The 21,368-nt window shown below is 39.7% G+C and overlaps 1 pseudogene; it reads left to right on the top strand.

Moving 5' to 3' along the window:
* The first annotated feature begins 326 nt into the window (after window positions 1–326).
* Window positions 327–640, top strand: LOC101341570 (60S ribosomal protein L36a-like; annotated as a pseudogene).
* Window positions 641–21,368: the final 20,728 nt, after the last annotated feature.

Here is a 21,368-nt window from a genome sequence, read left to right as displayed (position 1 = left end):
GACTGTGTGCCACCAAAGCTTCACGCATCTGCAGAGGCTCTTTAAATCATGGAGTGTGTCTGACCCTGAAGATAAAAAGACAGGGGAAGAGCTTTATAAGACTTTAGTTAAAAAGAAATTGAACAGCCAAAACAGCAGGAAGGACTCTTGGATATATACCTAGATTGAATAGTTCTTCTTTCTTGTTTTAAAGTAGTATTACATTCTGTTTCCTTTCTCCACATCATGCTTATTGATACTTACCAGTTTGTTCCAGCAAAAAGATGTTTTGTTTAGAAAACCAACAGTGGTTGTGGGACCTGTCCATGCCAATAGTGTCCACAAACATGGTGAAGATTCCTAAAGCCCGCTGGACTTTCTGTAAGGACTGTGGCAAGTACACAAATGACACAGTACAAGAAAGGCAAGGATTCTCTGTATGCCCAGTGAAAAGCAGCATTATGACAGGAAGCAGAGTGGATATGGTGGGCAGGCTAAGACAATTTTCTGGAAGGAGGCTAAAACTACAAAGAAGATTGTGTTGAGGCTTGAATGTGTTGAGCCCAGCTGCAGATACAAGAGAAAGCTGGCAATTAAGAGATGCACACATTTGGAACTGGGAAGAGATAAAAAGAAAAAGGGCCAAGTGATTCAGTTCTAAGCTTCATCTTCTGTTTTATAATGAAGAAAATAAAATCTTGAGATTACATTTTTAAAAAACACGGTTGTGCGCAGGTCTTCTTTGAACCTGGGCCTGGGGAGATTTGCCCTTGCAGAGAGTGAGATTCCTGAGCAGCTCTGGGAACATCTGGCTGCAATTACTTTGATCTTCAGAATAAGGAAAGTTTCCAGGTGGAATAAACGGTTTGTGCTTGACCACTAACCCAAAGGTTGGTAGTTTGAACCCACCCAGCAGTGCCATGGAAGAAAGGTCTAGCAGTCTAATTCTGTAAAGATTACAGCCAAGAAAACTTTACAGAGCAGTTTTATATACCATGTGGGGTTGCGATGAGTTGGGATCGACACCTGGGTGCTGGCAAGGCTCTGAAGATAAACCCAATTCATGATGAAAAATGCCATTGGGAATCTTTGTTCTAGAAAAAGAAGAGCAGCATAGAAAGTAGTGAATGAAATTATGCACACACTTATACACATATACAAACCTGAATGTAAAGAAAATGAAAATCCTAACAAGTGGAGCGATAAATAACATCATGATATATGGAGAAAAATTGAAGTTGTCAAAGATTTCATTCTACTCGGATCAACGTCCATGGAAGTAGTAGTTAAGAAATCAAAGGATGTATTGCACTGGGCAAATCTCCTGTAAAAGATCTCTTTAAAGCAAAGATGTCACTTTGATGAACAAAGCATGCCTAACCCAGGACACGTCTTTTCAATCGCCCCACAGGCAGGTGAAAGCTGAACAATGAAAAACAAAGACAGAAGAATTGATGTATTTGAATTCTGATGATGGTGAAGGATATTGACTATACCATGGACTTCCAGAAGAATGGACATATTAGTCTTAGAAGAAATATAACTGGAGTGCTCCTAAGAAAAGAGAATGGCAAGATTTCAGTTCACATACTATGGACACTGTCAGAAAAGACTAACCACTAGAAAAGGACATCCTGTTTAGTAGAGAGTCAGCAAAAATTAGGGAAACCCTCGAGGAACTGGATTGACACAATAGCCGCAACAATGGGCTCAAACATATTAAGATGATGCAGATGGCACGGGACCAGGCAATGTTTCGTTGGAGCTAACTCAATCAACTAACAACAGCAACACACACACACATAATCTTCTGTCAGCTTGTTTATTTTCTCTCTAAAACTTTTAGCCAGACAGGCAAAGGCCATTCTTCTGCATCAGTCTCTCTGTTTTAAAAAATTAACACTTAAGACCTATAGGGACAGTAATGGATTAGTCAGGAATCAAAAGTCTTAAAATGTCCCAAAAGTTTTTGTTTGTTTCTTTTATGTTCCTCTGAGTCTCCTGACTGATTCTTGAGAGTCTGTGGATTCATTTCCAATGTAGGCAACACCTTCTTCGGGATTATAAAAATCAACTTGAATTTTTTTCTTATTTATTTTAATGCATTGAGTTGAAAGCCTATTCTGTTGTATTCTTTTGTTTTAACTCTGTATGGTGATGGTATCTGAGGGCATAAAAAGGAGCTCTGGGAATTAGAACAACAAACTGGCAAGTAGCTAGTCAGCTATAATTGTCAGGCCTACTGTTTACATATGAAAGTTATCACAGAACCATCAAGTTTCTCTGAGAAATAAATCAAGAATATTAGGCTTGTCATATAATTGCCTATAGAAGTTTAAGAAATTAAAAATAATAAGATTTACTTCCAAAGGGTCTTCATTTATTCTCAGGGTTTCGTGGTTGTCTAAACTCTTCCCTATCTGTTTTCCACACAAATTTGTCTGAGCCTCTTAATAACACAATTTGATGTTCAACAACTGAATAAAATATAATTTGAGTGGAAATTCCTATTAACAGCGAATATTCATTTAAAGAGTCTGTTTTCCATTATCTTGCTATTCCCCTCCTGTACAGACTTCATAATGTAGTACAAAATCTGCATTTATAAGTATCCATGGTGACTAATACATTTGAAACTCAATAGATATGACTGTGGTAATTTGCATATATGGCAATTTGACCAACCAAGGTTTCTGATTGTCTTAAAAGTGCATGGAGAATACAGTGTAAAAAGGATCTGATTTCACATTTTTTAGACCTAAGCTCACATGTTCCCCTCCTACCCTTTTTAAACAAAGACTTTGAGGTTAGACAAGAGGACAATTGTATTCCAAAGGGAAATGCTCATTACAAAGTCTTGAACATACTCCACCATGGTTTCACTTACTTAGAGGTGCAAACAGCTCTTTGAGCTCCATCCCAATTGAATAAAATATCTCTAATTAGAGATAAATTACTTAAACTTGTGTAAAGGAAGGACCTCTTTTAGTACATTGGTAGAATAAAGCTTTATAAAGGTGTACGAACTTTGGGTTTTAAGCACTTCTTCCCACTGGAAGAGCCATGGATCAGAACAAAGATCAGTTTTAACGTCAAGGGAAAGGTCAACAGAGAGAAAGAAACCTCTCAGAAAAAATAAAACCTGGTCTACTCTGTGCCATCTGGCACTGCCCATAGCTAAGCCACTTTGTTTCAAGCAATATTCTCTGTCGAATGGTATTGCAAGAGGCAGCCAAATGGTAATTGTCGCTGTAGAATTTATAGATATCACATAATGTCAGCCTTGCTACCAGGCTCAAATTATCACGGCCGATAAGCAAAGTTCTGGGAGGATTTCTTTGCAAAAATGAGGCAGTGATCTTATATCCTGAAAACTCTGCCTCTTCTATTTAATTTTGCAAACATTTATTGAGCCTGAACCGCTTGCTAGGCTCAGTGGGACGCAGAGAAGGATGAAAATTGGGCCCATGATTCCCTCCATTGCAAGGAATTCCTACCACTTTAAACATCCTTACTTTCAGAGTAAAACTTGACAGATCAACACACACACACACACACAGACACAAATATACACACAAATCCATTTCTGTCACCTTACCGTAATGTCAGCCTAGGACAAAAAACAAAAAAGCCAGTTGCTGTTGAATTGATTCCAACTCATGGCGACTCGATGTGTGTCAGAGTAGAACTGTGCTCCATAGGGTTTTCAATGACTGATTTTTCAGAAGTAGATCACCAGGCCTTTCTTCTGAGGTGCCTCTGGGTAGGCTTGAACTTCCAACCTTTCAGTTAGCAGCTGAGTGTGTCAACCGTTTACACCCCTCAGGGACTCCATGTATAATATTCATTTTCTCTCTCGGAATTGGAAAGCCTTGTGATATAGCTTTAAATGCTTGAATACTTTCAGACAGAAGCAGTGACCAAAAGAAACAAAAAAACTGAGGATATGTTAAGTAGATTATAAAACGGTAAAATCTCAGAGTTAGAGACAATTTAGGAGTTATCTAGTAACTGTATGTCCATCTAAGATTGAAGGTGTGCTGTAGCCAAAATTAATCAGATCATAAGGAGATTTAGAACTCTTACTTCTATGTGACTATCACAGAATATATTCATCAGCTACTAGTTAATTAAATGAAAATATTGGAATTCTTGGCAGTGATTAACTGTAATAATCAAGGTCCTTTTCATTAGATCTTCCTGGGGAGGAATGATGGCAATTAGTTGACAGAGACGAAATGCACAGACCTGGTAGATATTTGTGGACAGGAGAAGAGCATGTGGCAGGACCTCCTCACTAGCTCTACACTGGTGTTCTTATTTGCTGTCTAGTCAGCCAACTCATGGCAACCCCAAGTATAACGGAGTCCTGGTGGCACAGTGGTTAAGAGTTTGGCTGCTAACCAAAAGGCTGACAGCTGCTCCTTGGAAACTCTGTGAGGCAGTTCTACTCTGTCCTATAGGATCACTATGAGTTGGAATGGACTTGACAGCAATGGGCTTGGGGCCTTGTATAACAGAACAAATCGTTGCTTGATCCTGCACCATCCTCCTGTTCGTTGGCATGCTCTAGTCCATTGTTGTGGCCACTGTGTCTTTTGAGTAACTTCTGACCTATGGGGTTCATCTCCCAGCACTATACTTGACCATATTGTGTTTTGACTGGCTAATTTTCAGAAGTAGATTGCCACACCTTTCTTCCTAGTCCGTCTTAGTCTGGAAGTGCCACTGTAACCTATCCACTATGGGTGACTCTGCTGGTATTTGAAATACCAGTGGCATAGCTTCCAACATATAGCAACACACAAGCCACCACAGTGAGACACATGGACAGATGGGTGGTATTGCTGTTGTTAGATACCTTCAAGTCGGTTCTGACTCATAGAGACCCTGTGTACTACAGAATGAAACTCTGCCTGGTCCTGCGCCATTCTCACAATCATTGCTATGCTTGACCCCATCTTTGCAGCCACTGTGTCAATCCATCTCATTGAGGGTCTTCTCCTTTTTCGCTGACACTCTACTTTAACAAGCATGGTATCTTTCTCCAGGGACTTGTCTCTCCTGATAACATGTCCAAAGTATGTGAGATGAATTCTCACCATTGTTGCTTCTAAGGAGCATTCTGGCCATAGTTCTTCCAAGACTGATTTGTTTGTTCTTCTGGCAGTCCATGGTATATTCAGAATTCTTCGCCAGCTCCATAATTCAAAGGCATCAATTTTTCTTTCACACGCACGTGAGGCAACTGAAAATACCATAGGTTGGGTCAGGCGCACTTTAGTCCTCAAAGTGACATCTTGGTTTTTTAACACTTAGAAGAGGTTTTTGCAGCAGATTTGCCCAATGCAACAGATCTTTTGATTTCTTGACTGCTGCTTCCATGGGTGTTGATTGTGGATCCAAGTAAAATGAAATCCTTGATAATTTCAATATTTTCTCCATTTATCATGTTGTTGCTTATTGGTCCAGTTGTGAGGATTTTTGTTTTCTTTATGTTGAGGTGTAATCCATACTGAAGGCTGTATCTTTTATCCTCACCTGTAAATGCTTCAGGTCTTCGTTGTCAACAAGCCAGTTTGTGTCATCTGCATTAGGGGTCAAGGTTGTGACCCCTACATTTGCCTGTCCTAAATCTCCCCACATTTGGTGTAAATTTAGGTTCCTCTGGGTTCCTATTGCTCAAATTTCCTACTTCTTGTGGGTTTTGGAATCTGCCTTATACTTCTTCCTCTGCAACTCTATCTTTTCCCCCACTGTTATCCCGCCACTTTGCCTCACACTAAAAAAATGCCCAGATTCCTTCATTGTCCCCAGATTAACACTATCACAGTGCTTCTGTATGTAGCAAATTTTTAATGAAGTTTTGGAATAACAGAAAGAGATTAAAGCACAGTAGAGTGACAAAAACAGTAGATTTGAATATTATACTTGACTGTCTTAAACTTCATATCCTCTCTCATGATGGAGAAAACTTTTTTCCATCATCCTGCCAAGTTTCTCAAACTCCTTTCCTAATTTTCATCTCCTTTTCCACCCCTTTCCACCCTCATTCTCGCTCCACATCTACCTTCTATAGACCTACTGTGAATAACAACTAATTTCTTGAGACTTGATCATGCAGAGCATCAACGTCAGACCATGCCCTAAAGGAGGGACAACTCCTTCCATTGTCAAAACAACCATGATGGTGCTGATCCTAACAAAAGGGAATTTACCCTTCCGAATAGGAATTTCACCTTCCTCTAAAGTCAACAGACTCATATCCTGACTTTCTTTTCAAAATAATGTATTGCCCCTTCTTTTATACACCTATCCACTCATTCAGTAGACAATTCCTCAGTACCTACTCTTTAAGCCACTAGACTAGGCTTTGGGAATTATGAAAATTGATGTAAATAACTCAATCAAATATTATCAAATCAATTGTTTAAAAAAATATATTCTCTTATCTCTACAGTGGTTATGAATCTCCCATGAATGGCTCAATTAATTTGGAGTCTTCTTATTTTGGATAGAGTTCCTGAGTGGTGCAAAGAGTTAACAGGTTCAGCCACTAACCGAAAGGTTAGAGGTTCAAGTCCGTTCAGAGTTGCCTTGGAAGAAAGGCCTGGCGATTGACTTCCAAAAAATCAGCCAATGAAAACCCTATAGGCACATTTGTACTCTGATATATGGGGTCACTATGAGTCAGAGTCATCTCAATGGTATCTTTTTTGTTGTTTTTTTTTTGGTTTTGATTTGACTGGTTGGACACTGGTTATTAAAAGTTAACTGGTATATTTTTAAAATAACAAAGCCTTTGCCTTCAACTAGCTGTTTTTAAACCTCTGGAATGCCAGACATAGCTTTAACAAACCTGAAAAAATATTATCCCATCATAACATATGCTCATGTCTAGGAGAGAACACAAATCTATTTCTTAGATTTAGCATTTTCTCAGAAAACTATGATGACGTTTCCTCGCCATGCTCATCTGTTGTGTGGAGAACTTTATTACAGGCTTAATTCAAATTATTTAATTTTCAGTTGTTTAGATACTGGTTCTAAACACCTTTTAGAGAGTAAGTATAAGGTAAGCGACCTGAGGAACCAATATAATATTTCTTCCAAGGAATTGAATTTGTACTACTTAACGTACGTCACCTTGGAGATGTAAGTGTGGGTTTTTATTTGTTTGTTTTGGTAAATGTTATCATGTCAAACGTGCCTTTTATGATAATAACAATCCCAGATGTCTCTTTGGAGGAACAACATAACTCTCTTGGTTCACTGTGTATGTTAGTCATGACCCAAGTGAGGGAGAGGTGGTAGGTTTTGTGCCAGCTGAGTCAGAGCAAACATCGCAGCCTGGGAAAATTATAGTGTTATCTGAACTGAAATTTCTAGGTGTCCATGCTAAGTGGAGTGAGTCATTGCTTGGGCATTGCATTCAGAAGGTCTTAAATGCCCTTTCCTAAGTGCAATATAACCTATCTCATTCCCAGAAATGGTCAGATTTTTTGTGATTCTATTATCTTCCATTTCTTTCTACCACATTTCAGGTTAATCTTGTCTCAGAACGTGTTCTCCCTTCTGGAAGGATTTCATATACTGTTGTTCCAAAGAGAGTGGGAGAAAGAAAAGCCTTGGAATGTAAAATTTGGCTTTGAAAATGATTGCAAGGGGGAAAATGATATGTAATAGCAAAAAAAAAAGCCTTGGCTCAGGCCCCTTAAGGCAAGAACTCCTTCTGACTCATTTTCCCTAATTGGCTTTCTCTCAAAATGAAATCAAGGGTAGTGGTCTCTAAGTTTAGCAATCTTCCAAGTTCCAATGTGCTTCCCTATGGAGTTTTTGGAACAGAGCTGATCTTAGCAAATTGTGATGCGAGTGAAATTTGGCTTGGTGTGAATTCATCTCCCTGCTCCACGTTTCCTTACCATCTCTTCCACCTAAGCACCCTTTCCTAAAAGCCTTCAACAGTCAAAAGAAATCTAAATGTGAGTTTTCAGACACTCTCACATTTTTGATCATGGGCCTTCCAAGGACCAGACCATGTTGAGCAGAATACAGTTGGAACTATACTCATGGAATGAGGAGACCTACGGTGGCACAAACAGCTAAATGCTCGACTACTAACTAAAAAGTTGGAGCTTTAAACCCACCTAGAAGCACCTTGGAAGAAAGAGCTGGTGATCTGCTTCCAGAAGGGCACAGCCTTGAAAACTCTGTGGAGTGCAGTTTTATTCTGAAACAATGGGAAATGGTTTGGGTTTCTTTTTTGGTTTACACATAGGATGAGTTGCATTGGTGGTTCAGTGGTTGAAGTTTCACCTTTAATGTGCGAGAACCTGATTTGATTCCCGGCCAATTCATATGCAGCCACCATCTATCTGTCAGTAGAGGCTTGAGTGTTGTTGCTATGATGCTGAACAGGTTTCAGCTGAGCTTCCCGACTAATATGGACTAGGAAGAAAGGCCTAGTGATCAACTTCCAAAATCAACCAGTGAAAGCCGTATATATTACAATGATCCAATCTGCAAAGGACTGGGCAGTGTTTTGTTCCATTGCGCATAGGATCACCACGAGTCAGCGATCACTATGAGTCAGGGGCCAACTGGACGGCAGCTAACAACAATAATGTACATAGAATGGTCTCATTTGGAAGAACCACACAACGTTTTTACAGCATTTTGTCTACTCCTTCTCTTTACCTACTTTTTCTCAATTTATGTTTTCTTTATTAATGAAAGTTCAAGTTGAGCGTGGTGATCTTCTCTTTTCAGCATGTGCCTACTGTGCGCCAGGCACAGTGTTTTCTCCATACAGAATCTCATTTAATCTTCAACAATTAACATTAATTAACATTTAATCTTCACAACAACCCCACAAAGTGGGTATTATCATGCCTGTTTTACAAATCAGGAAATTGAAGTTCAGAGAGATTAAGTACGTTTTGCACCAGGAGCTAGGTGGTCATGTTTATGACTTGAACTCAAGTCTCTCTGCACTCCAGAAGTATGCTCTTTCCAATACCTCCTTTCACTTCTCATCCAGCTCAGGACAGACAGGAAGGAGTCATGAGGCACCAGGTTATGAGTTTCACCAGAACTCAGTTCATTTTCTCTTCAGTTGCTTTGTTGTTGTTGTTAGGTGCCTTCAGGTTGTTCCAACTCATAGCAACCCCATGCACAATGGAACGAAAGACTGTCTGGTCCCGCACCATCCTCATAAATCTTTGCTATGTTTGTGCCCCTTGTTGCAGCCACTGTGTCAATCCATCTCATTGAGAGTTTTCCTCTCTTTCGATGACCCTCTACTTACCAAGTGTTATGATGTCCTTCTCCAGGGATTAGTCCCTCCTAATAACATGTCCAAAGTATGTGAGACGAAGTCTTGCCATCCTTGATTTTAAGGAGCATTCTGGCTATACTTCTTCCAAGACAGATGACTTAGGATACTTAAATCACGATTTGCTATTTCTTATACCACACAACTCATTTTAATCCCAATAATGCCTTTTGTATCCACAAACTTCTGCAATTCATTTTTTCTTTTAAACCCACCTCTTCAAATCTTGTCTCCTAGGGGCTTATTTTTCTGTAGAGAAAGTGTGCTAAGAGCAGAAGTCAAACCAAATGCCCTAATATTCCAGTCTGTGGAAAGTTCCCACTAAAGTACTCACTATAGATCATGATAGCAAACACACACTCCATTACTGTAAAGATAAAGAGATTGTAGCCTGCTGGGGAGAAAAACAAAACAAGAAATCTCTGGGCTTTTAAGTTACACAGACCTAGTTTGAAACCAATTCTGTTACCTTCTGGCTTGGGACCTTGGGCCTATTACTCAAGCTTTCTGAATCTCAGACACAATCCTTTTCTTATCTGTAAAATAAGGCCAGAACATTCTTCATTGTATTAAACCAAAAACCAATTGCTTTGCTATCAGTTCCAAATCATGGCAACATTGTATGCTACAAGTAGAACTGTACTCCACAGGGTTTCAAGGCTGTAATCTTCTGGAAGCAGATAACCAGGCCTTTCTTAAAGGTGCCTCTAACCAAAAACCAAAACCAAAACCAAACCCGTTGCTGTCGAGTCGATTGCAACTCATAGCGACTCTACAGGACAGAGTTGAACTGCCCCATAGAGTTTCTAAGGAGTGCCTGGTGGATTTGAACTACTGACCTTTTGGTTAGCAGCTGAGCTCTTAACAACTACACCACCGGGATTTCCAAAAAAGGTGCCTCTGGGTAGGTTCAAACTGCCAACCTTTCAGTTAGTAGTTGAGTGCTTAAATGTTTGCACCACCCAGAGACTCCCTTCATTATATAAGGGAGGTTAAATGTATGTTCAAAATCTAATTAGATAGTATCATAAGCCTCCAATATGTCCTTTCCTCTTCTACTCTTTCTACTGCTGTCACTCCAATTTGCGTTCCCCCTGCATGAAAAGGGTGAGTCTGTCTTCTAAACAACCAAAACAGTGATGGATTGAAATGCTTCTTACATCTTCTGTCTGTGAAGAGACAAAATAGCCATGATGTAAAGGAGCAATGCACTGGAATTATTTGGGAATATTTTGCTCCTAGGAGAGGACGTCTCAGAAGAAACTGTGAGTGCAATTAAAAAAACAAAACCTGTTGCCATTAAATCAATTCCAACTCATAGCGACCCTATAGGACAGAGTAGAACTGCCCCTTAAGGTTTCCAAGGAGCGGCTGGTGGATTTGAACTGCCAGTCTTTTGGTTAGCATCCAAGCTTTTAACCACTACGCCACCAGGGCTCTACGAGTGCAACAGTGATGCTGAATTTCACTGTAAGTCAGAAACCATTAATCTAACGTGTTTCCTCTTCCCTGTACCCCACTGCCACTTTTACTTATTGATTAAAAAAGAAAGAGTCTACTGTGCTTGTACAACAAAACAGAATCATGATAAATGCTACTGAGTTAACAAGTTCCCAGTAGTATCACATCATGCTGGGCATGACAAATAAGAAATGGAAGAGTGCTATCAGTTAAGGTCTTGAGATCAACTTCACTTAGGCTACTTCATTGTCTCTGGTTACTCTGCTGTACTTTTTAAAAGGCCTGCAACATGATAAATACGATAATAAATTTGGTAACCCCACTAATAACAAATTACTAGAATATAAAATCTATGTACTGGAAGATGTCGTACTTTTAAAACCTTGTTCAGAACATTACTTCAGTGACAGAAGATATGTCTGGACTGTTATTTAAGATTAAGATAAACACAGTTAATTCCGGTGGAACCTTCCTGTATGATTTAACTGTGTTTGAGTTTGAGGGATAAAACACTGCAAAATAGAAGATTTTGGTTTGCGAGCACTCAAGATCTAGAAGGAGATTGTCTTGATTCTTTCATAGATTTGGTTCAGCTGACGGCACTGTCGCTTCAGCTTCTTTCAAATAAGTATCACATTTGCTATCTTGGCATTGGAGATTTGAACATCAATCACTATGACCCTTAGAAGCAGCTTGGAATACAAATAGTCAAATCCTATTTTTTAAATAATATACAGTAAAACCTGTGAGAGCCGGAAACTATATAAGATGGAAGCCTATCAGAGAAGGAAATCGCAAATATTTCCACTAAAACAAGTGATAGAAAAGTAGGAAGACTGCACCCTGTCAAAGGCGGAAAACCTGGAGTTCTGAAAAAACAAGGAGGTCTCATCACATTCTGGTTCTCACAGCTTTCACTGTATATATATATTTCCAAAGTTAATCGTCTCAGCTCTATATGACCAGATTAATGGGAAGTCAATGTCTCTCACAGGGCTGCCTCTTTCCACTGAATTTCCTGAATTTTCTTAGATGAAATTTGCCTGAAAACGCCTGTCCTGCTTAAAAATGCTTTACGAAGGAAGAACTAGGTGATATGATGAGTCCACTATAGGGCCCCCATTTTCTACTGCTATTTTTTACTTTACTGTCTTGTGGTGATGTTACTAAATGTCCTGTATAGCCTAATGGGGTCCCTATCCACTATTGTTATCAAGTTCCTGGAGCCACAATGTGGCTGTTTCCTCCTTTAAGGCCAGCAAGAGAATCTCTCTCACTTCGAATATCTCTGACTTCTTTTAAGGGCTCATCTGATTAGGTCAAGTCAAGTATACCACATTTTGATTAACTCAAAGTCAACTGATTAGGGATTTTAATTTTATCAGCAAAATCTCTCCTGCCATGTAGTATAATAACATAATAATGGGCGTGATATCCCATTATATTCACAAAACTCATTCACAATTATGGGGAGTGGAATATATGGGGCATGTACACCAGAGGGTAGAAATCTTGGAGGCCGTCTTAGAATTCTGCTTGGGGAGTGTGTGGAAAGGGAGAAACCTAAAATTTTGTTCAGTAAGAGAAACTGCTAGTTGGAAGTTGCCAGCAGAACACACTGGAAAAGATCTTTGTTCACATGAGGCAAATTTGTTAAGCAGCAATAGACAACTAATACACACTCCATCACTTCATATATTTTCATAGATAAGAGGACTCAGTATGGTAACTCAATTGCATGAAAGAATATTCCAAGCTAGACAGAAGAATAGATATCATCTAGCCCAGTCTCTTCATTATACAAATGAAGAAGCTAAGAACTAGATGGAAGGAAGTTCTATACAAAGTGAACACTAGAATCCAGGTTGCTGTTGTTGTTAGTTGCCATCAAGTTGATTCCAACTCATGGTGACCTCATGTGTGCAGAGCAGAACTGCTCCATAGGGCTTTCAAAACTGTGATCTTTTGGAAGCAGCTCTCCAGGCCCATCTTCCGATGCCCCTCTGGGTGGTTTCAAATGGTCAAACTTTCGGTTAAGTGCTTAACTATTTGCACCACCCAGGGAGTCCAGGATCCAGGTTATTTTTATTTTATTCTTTCCCATGCCTGTTGTTATTGTCATTAGGTGTTGCTGAGTCAGTTCTGACTCATAGCAACCACGTACACAACAGAAAGGAACATTGCCTGGTCCTGTGCCATCCTCACAATCGTTGCTCTGTTTGAGCTCATTGTTGCAGCCACTGTGTCAATCCATCTCATTGAGGGACTTCCTTTTTGCTGACCCTCTGCTTTACCAAATATGATGTCCTTCTCCAGGGACTCGTCCCTCCTGATAACATGCCCAAAGAAAATGAGTCAAAGTCTCACCATCCTTACTTCTATGGAACATTCTGGCTATAATTCTTCCAAGGCAGATTTGTTCATTCTTTTTGCAGTGTGTGGTATATTCAATATTCTTCACCAACAGCATAATTCAAATGCATCAATTCCTCTTGGGTCTTCCTTATTCATTGTCTAGGTTTCAGACGCATACGCGGCGATTGAAAATACTATGACTTGGGTCAGGCGCACCTAGTACTCAAAGTGACATCTTTGCTTTTGAACACTTTAAAGAGGTCTTTTACAGAAGATTTGCCCATTGCACTACATTGTTTGATTTCTTGACTGCTGCTTCCATGTGTGTTGATTGTGGATCCAAGTAAAATGAAATCCGTGACAACTTCGATCTTTTCTCCATTTATCATGATGTTGCTTATTGGCCCAGTTGTGAGGATTTTTGTCTTCTTTATGTTGAGGTGCAATCCATAGTAAAGGCTGTAGTCTTTGATTTTCATCAGTAAGTGCTGCAAGTTCTCTTCACTTTCAGCAAGCAAGGTTGTGTCATCTGCATAACACAGGTTGTTAATGAGTCTTCCTCCAATCCTGATGCCCCATTCCTCTTCTTATAGTCCAGCTTCTGGGATTATTTGCTCAGCATACAGACTGAATAAGTATGGTTTAAGGATACAACCTTGATGCACACCTTTTCTGATTTTAAACTATGCAGTATCCCCTTTGCTCTGTTCAAATGACTGCCTCTTGGTTTATGTAGGTTCCTCATGAGCACAATTAAGTGTTCTGGAATTCCCATTCTTTGCAATGTAATCCATAATTTGTTACGATCCATGCAGTCGGATGCCTTTGCATAGTCAATAAAACAGAGGTAAACATCTTTCTGGTATTCTCTGCTAATAGACAAGTCTAGTGTATAACTAAGACTTGGCCCAGGAACTTTCATTTCTCCATCCAGTGTTACCTTCCATAGAACATGAATTCTTTTGCTTACTGAAGTACTACCAGTGATGAAAAATGTAAATTAGAGCAAAAAAAAAAAAAAATTGTGGAAGAAACCATATGGCTAGATCACTGGACTAGCTCGGTGACTTCTTGCATTAAAAGATTCTGAGAGTCCAAGCCATAGGATAGACAGTTAATAGTTAACTTTTATATAAGAAGTGAATTCAGATTGTGTCTTGGAACACATGCAGCTAACATCCCAACACTGTTTGTAGGTTTACTGGAGTAGGAGACGAAAAGTTAGGACACATAAAATATACTTTCTAATAATTTGACTTTCAAATATTACTCACAATTCCATCTTATTTTAAGAGGTATATTTCGTGGTGGTTACAGGCATGGACTACATAGCCAGGTACTCTGAGTTTGAATTCTGGGTCTGCCACTTACTAGGTCTATAATCTTTACTTGCCTGGCTCAGTTTCTTATCTGTAAGATTTTGTTAATGACTGTAACTATCTCACAGGTTCTTGTGTGCATTACAACCAGTTGTCATTGAATCACTTCCAATTCATGGCTACCCTATGAGTGTCAGAATAGAAATGTGCTGTATAGGATTTTCAATGGCTGATTTTTCAGAAGTAGATCAACAGGCCTTTCTTCCAAATTGCCTCTGGGTGAACTCGAACCTCAAAACTTTTGGTTAACAGCAGAGTGCATTAACCATTTTCACCACCCAGGGATTCCCTTGTGTGCATTAATTTAGTTAAGGTACCCTGTTAGGACAATGTCTGAAATATAGTCAGCACTTGCAAATGTTAACCTGGATTATTTGTGTTGGTCTCTAGATACTTGGTTTGAAAAAACAAATATTTAGACACGTTAATTTGCCAGGAGCTTCTGTTATTTTTATTTTGACTTATAAACTCAGTCATAGCATCAATTTCCTTCAATTACACTCCATTTTGAATTTATAAAGTAGTGTGATGCTTCAAAGTGTCAGCTTTGATTAATTGAGGGGGGAAAAAAGACTATGCTTGTGTAGAGTAAAATAATTAAAGTCAGTGATTTCAGATGGCACTCAAAGAGATTAATAGAAAATTTTATACTAACTTTTTTTTAACATATCTTCTTCCTCGATAAACAGCATTAGTGCATTTCCCTGTTTTATTAAGTGTTGAGGAAGATGATGCCAAGATGATCAACATAAGAACTGCCCATTTTTTCCCAAAAAATTGTGTGTTCTAGAAGTTCTCTAAACTTAGACTGATGAGATTTTTTCCCTTCTGGAAACACAAAACTCTACCTATAGAGACTGAGTGAATATGTGACGGTTTGTAGGCAGCCGATGGTCTGGTCACACAACTACAAGTCTATCTAGGGAGATATTCAAAATATTTAACCTCCAGGATGGCACAAGCTTTTCTAGAAAGCCTTATCAGTGCCTACTGGTAAAATCCCTCATGCATCTGTCAGTTTGTCATACTGTGGAGGCTTGCATGTTGTTGTAATGCTGGAAGTTATGCCACCGGTATTCAAATAGCAGCAGGGTTACCCACGGCAGACAGGTTTCAGCTGAGCTTCCAGACTAAGACAGACTAGGAAGAGGGACCAGTGGTCTACTTCTTGAAAGAATTAGCCCGTGAAAAGCTTACGAGTAGCAGCAGAACATTGTCTGATACAGTGCCAGAAGATGAGCCCCTCAGGTTGGAAGCCACTCAAAAGACGACTGGGGAAGAATTGCCTCCTCAAAGTAGAGTCGACCTTAATGATGTAGATGGAGTCAAGCTTTCGGGACCTTCATCTACTGATGTGGCATGACTCAGAATGAAAAGAAACAGCTGTAAACATCCATTAATAATCGGATTGTGGAATGTACGAAGTACGAATCTAGGAAAATTGGAAATGGTCAAAAATGAAATGGAACAAATAAACATCAATATCCTAGGCATTAGTGAGCTGAAATGGACTGGTATTGGCCATTTTCAATTCGACAGTCACATGGTCTACTACACCGGGAGTAACAGCTTGCAGAGGAATGGCATTGCATTCATTGTCAAAAAGAACATTTCAAGATCTATACTGAAGTACAATGCTGTAAGCGATAGGATAATATCCATATGTCTACAAAGAAGACCAGTTAATACGACTACTATTCAAATTTACACACCAACCACTAAGGCCAAAGATGAAGAAATTGAAGATTTTTACCAACTTCTGCAGTCTGAGATTGATCGAACATGCAATCAGTATGCATTGATAATTACTGGTGACTGGAATGAGAAAGTTGGAAGCAAAAAAGGATCAGTAGCTGGAAAATATGGCCCTAGTGATAGAAATGACACTGGAGATCACATTATAGAATTTTGCAAGACCAACAGCTTCTTCATTGCAAATACCTTTTTTCAAACAACGTAAACAGTGAATATCCATGTGGACCTCACCAGATGGAATACAAAGGAATCAAATCAACTACATGTGTGCAAAGAGACCATGGAAAAGCGCAATCTCATCAGTCAGAACAAGGCCAGGGGCTAACTGCAGAACAGACCATCAACTGCTCATATGCGAGTTCACGTTGAAGCTGAAGAAATTTAAAACAAGTCCACAAGAGCCAAAGTACGATTTTGAGTATATCATACCTGAATTTAGAGACCATCTTAAGAATAGATTTGATGTATTGGACACTAATGACTGAAGACAAGGTAAGTTGTAGAATGACATCAAGGACATCATATAAAACGAAAGCAAGAGGTCATTAAAAAGACAGTAAAGAAAGAAAAGATCAAAATGAATGTCAGAAGAGACTCTGAAACTTGCTCTTGAACATCGAGTAGCTAAAGCAAATGCAAGAAATGAAGAAGTAAAAGAGCTGAACAGAAGATTTCAAAGGGCTGCTCAAGAAGATAAAGCGAAGTATTATAATAACATGTGTAAAGACCTGGAGTTAGAAAACCAGAAGGGAAAAGTATGCTTGGCATTTCTCAGGCTGAAAGAACTGAAGAAAAAATTCAAGCCTCAAGTTGCAATATTGAAGGATTCTATGGGAAAATACTAAATGACACAGGAAGTATCAAAAGAAGATGGAAGGAATATACAGAGACACGGTACCAAAAAGAATTGGTCGATATTCAACCATTTCAGGAGGTAGCATATGATCAGGAACTGATGGTACTGAAGGAAGAGGTCTAAGCTACACTGAAGACACTGGCGAAAAACAAGGCTTCAGGAATTGATGGAATACCAGTTGAGAGGTTTCAACAAACAGATCCAACTCTGGAAGCACTCAATCATCTATGCCATGAAATTTGGAAGGCAGCTACCTGGCCAGTTGACAGGAAGAGATCCATGTTTATGCCTATTCCAAAGAAAAGTGATCCAACCGAATGAGGAAATTATCAAGCAATATCATTAATATCACATGAAAGTAAATTCTGCTGAAGATCATTCAAAAGCTGTTGCTGTAGTACATCAACAGGGAACTGCCAGAAGTTCAAGCTGAATTCAGAAGAGGATGTGGAACCGAAGATATCATTGCTGATATCAGATGGATCCTGGCTGAAAGCAGAAAATACAAGAAAGATGTTTACTTGTGTTTTATTGACTATGCAAAGGCATTCGACTGTGTAGATCATAATAAATTATGGATAACATTGAGAAGAACGGAAATTCCAGAACACTTAATTGTACTCATGATGAAACTGTACATAGATCAAGAGGTAGTCGTTCGAACACAACAAGGGGATACTATGTGGTTTAAAGTCAGGGAAGGTGTGTGTCGGGGTTGTATCCTTTTATCATACTTATTTAATCTGTATGCTGAGCAAATAATCCCAGAAACTGGACTATATGAAAAAGAATGGGGCATCAGGATTGGAAGAAGACTCATTAACAACCTGTGTTATGCAGATGATACAACCTTGCTTGCTGAAAGTAAAGAGGACTTGAAGCACTTACTGATGAAGATCAAAGACCACAGCCTTCAGTAGGGATTACACCTCAACATAAAGAAAACAAAAATCCTCACAACTGGACCAATAAGCAACATCATGATAAATGGAGAAAAGATTGAAGTTGTCAAGGATTTCATTTTACTTGGATCCACAATCAACGCCCATGGAAGCAGCAGTCAAGAAATCAAAAGATAATTAAGGTATTTTCAATTGCCTCATGTCATGGTTTGAATTATGTCCCCCAAAAAATGTGTATATCAGTTTGGCTGGGTCATGATTCCTGGTACTGTGTGATTTTCCTATATGTTGTAAATCCTGCCTCTATGATGTTAATGAGGGAGGATCGGTGGCAGTTGTGTAAGACAGGACTGGATCTACAAGACTGGATTGTGTCCTGAGGCAATCTCTTGAGATATAAAAGAGAGAAGTGAGCAGAGAGACAGGGGACCTCATACCATCAAGAAAGCAATGCCAGGAGCAGAGCGCGTCCTTTGGACCAGGGTCCCTGCGCCGAGAAGCCCCTAGTCCAGGGAAACACTGATGAGAAGGCCGAGAGAGAGAAAGCCTTCCACTGGAGCTGACACCCTGAATTTGGACTTTTAGTCTACTTTACTCTAAGGAAATAAACTTCTCTTTGTTAAAACCATCCACTTGTGGTATTTCTGTTATAGAAGCACTAGGTGACTAAGACACCTCATATGCATGCAAAAGCTGGACAATGAATAAGGAGAACCGAAGAAGAACTGACACCTTTGAATTATGGTGTTGGTGAAGATATTGAAGGTGACAAAAGAATGAACAAATCTGCCTTGGAAGAGGTACAGTCAGAATGCTCTTTAGAAGCAAAGATAGCAAGACTACATCTCATATACTTTGGATGTGTTATGAGGAGGGATCAGTCCCTGGAGAAGGATATCATGCTTGGTAAAGTAGAGGATCAGCGAAAATGAAGAACACCCTCAATAAGATGGATTGACACAGTGGCTGCAACAATGGGCTCGAGTATAACAAGGACTGTGAGGATGGTGCAGGACCAAGCAGTGTTTTGTTCTGTTGTACATAGTGTCGCTATGAGTTGGAACCCACTCGAGGTCACCTAACAACAACAACAACTGGTAAAATTTCAGCCCTATCCAGCAGCATCACTAGAGTTTTGTGGACCACACCCCCAGACACTGTTCAGAGGGGGTGACACCAGAGGGAGGTCCACAGTGGGGGCAGTGGTGGGCATGCCGGCAGCATTGGGGGAGTGGCCAGCAAGGCAGTGGTTTCACTACGGTGGTGTCACCCATCACCCAGTGTGCTAACTTGTCACCACCACCCACTGCCCCCTCAATCACCCATCAGCCACTAGGGTGTGGGAGGCCAGGCCACTGCGCCCACCATTGGGCAGAGAGAAGCATCTCTGCCTTGGCCAAGGAGAGAGGGGAGGAGCTGCGGGGAGCCATGGGGAAGTGGGCCAGGTGGAGTGGGGCCATGCAGTGTAGAGTCCTGTGAGGGGGGCACTCCATCCATGGGAGGGGTTTGCTGGCCAGCCCTGCTCAATTCAGGCATGGGAGGGAGGAGGAGTGACACCATGAGTTACTGCACTGGGTGACACCAACCCTAGTGACGCCACTGGCCCTATCTGCTCAAATTTGAACTAAACTATTGTGGCTAGGGTTTGATGGGGCTTTGGGAGGGTTAGATATATGTTGTTGTATTGTTGTTAGTTGCCATCAAGTTGGCTCCAATTCACAGCAGCCTTATGTATAACAGAACAAAACCTTGCACAGTCCTGCACCATCTTCACAATCGTTAGTATTTTTGAGCCCATTGTTGGAGTTGCTGTATCAGTCCATATCCTGGAGGGTCACCATCTTTTTCATTAACCCTCTACTTTATCAATCATGATATCTTTCTCCAGCAATTTATGCTAAAGTATGGAAAATCTAGCTATAAAGATATGAACTGGGATGAGGGATGAGGGGTGGAGGTGCATTTCCCAAGAGAAGGAATTTTGACAAGAAACACTACAAGTGGCCATTATGAGGGCATTTATTAAAGTCCAAATTTGAAGTCTATGGCGATGGTTTTGAATAGTGTAAAATCCTTTTGCAGGTTTGGGAGGGCCTATCAGACCATTTCCAAATAGTCATGTCCATTCTTCATATGGGCCACTACAAAACACGTGAGTCAGATAAGATTGAATAATCAAAGTCTATCATATCCAGAGAACCACTGGCTCTCTGCTAATAGTGGTGCATGATTTCTTGCTCTGGGTATAGCAAGTTACACAAAGGAAATTACAATGTGCTATTGGACTGTGCAATATCTACTTGTGACTCAACCTATCAATTATCCAATGAGGATCTGCTTCTTCTAAAACTGGGATGTGCTCATCAGTGACTTGGGTTTTGGAGAACCTCAAGTGTGTTAATGCAGAGTTCGATGTACTAATAGGCAGAATATAAAGGTAATACTTCAATCTTAATTCAACTGTTGTCAAGTTTCTGGCTATGACTCACTGAAAAGGACTTCCCTGGGTCTAGAAGTTACAGCAGTTAACAATAGATCACATTTGCTGTAGAAATATTACAGGAGAAAGGAGAAAGACAATCAAGATTATCAAAATATTAGATGCCACAACTTTCCAAAATTCCTTTGTCAAGAAGGAGTGGCTTTCATCAAATGACTTTATCAACAAAGTGAAGAGATACTCGGGAACTATACATCTCAAGGGGGGTTAATATTCAGAATATACAAAGAATTTCTAGAATTTAATGACAAAAAGACAAAAAAACCTATTAAAAAAATGGGCAAAGGACTTGAACAGATATTTTACAAAAGAAGATATACCAATAGCCAACAAGCACATGAAAAGATGATCAACGTCATTAATCATTAGGAGAATGCAATTCAAAACCACAATGAGATGCCACTTCACCCCCCTACACACACACTAGGATGGCTATTATCAGAAAAATGGAAAACAAAAAGTGCTGTTGAGGATGTGGAGAAATTAGAACTATCATCCATTGTTGGTGGGATTGTAAGATAGTGCAGCAGCTGTGGAAAACAGTTCGACAGTTCTTCCTCAAAAAGTTAAACATACAATTATCATATGACCCAGCAATTCCACTCCTAGGTATATGCCCAAAAGACTTAAAAGCAGGATTCCATTCCTATGTATCTACTAAAAGGACTTAAAAGTAGGCATGTAAACAGACACTTGTACACCAATGTTCATTGCAGCACTACTCACAATAGCAAAAAGGTGCAAATATCCTAAATGTCCATCAACAGATGAATGGATAAATAAAATGTGGCATAACTATAATTTGGAATATTGCCCAGTCATGAAGAAAAATGAAGTTCTAATATAT

This window comes from Trichechus manatus, unplaced genomic scaffold (genome assembly GCF_000243295.1).
Source record: "Trichechus manatus latirostris isolate Lorelei unplaced genomic scaffold, TriManLat1.0 scaffold00034, whole genome shotgun sequence".
In the NCBI taxonomy this organism is placed as follows: domain Eukaryota; kingdom Metazoa; phylum Chordata; class Mammalia; order Sirenia; family Trichechidae; genus Trichechus; species Trichechus manatus.
Note: the sequence above shows the minus strand (reverse complement) of the source record. Positions and strands in the feature narration are given on the sequence as shown.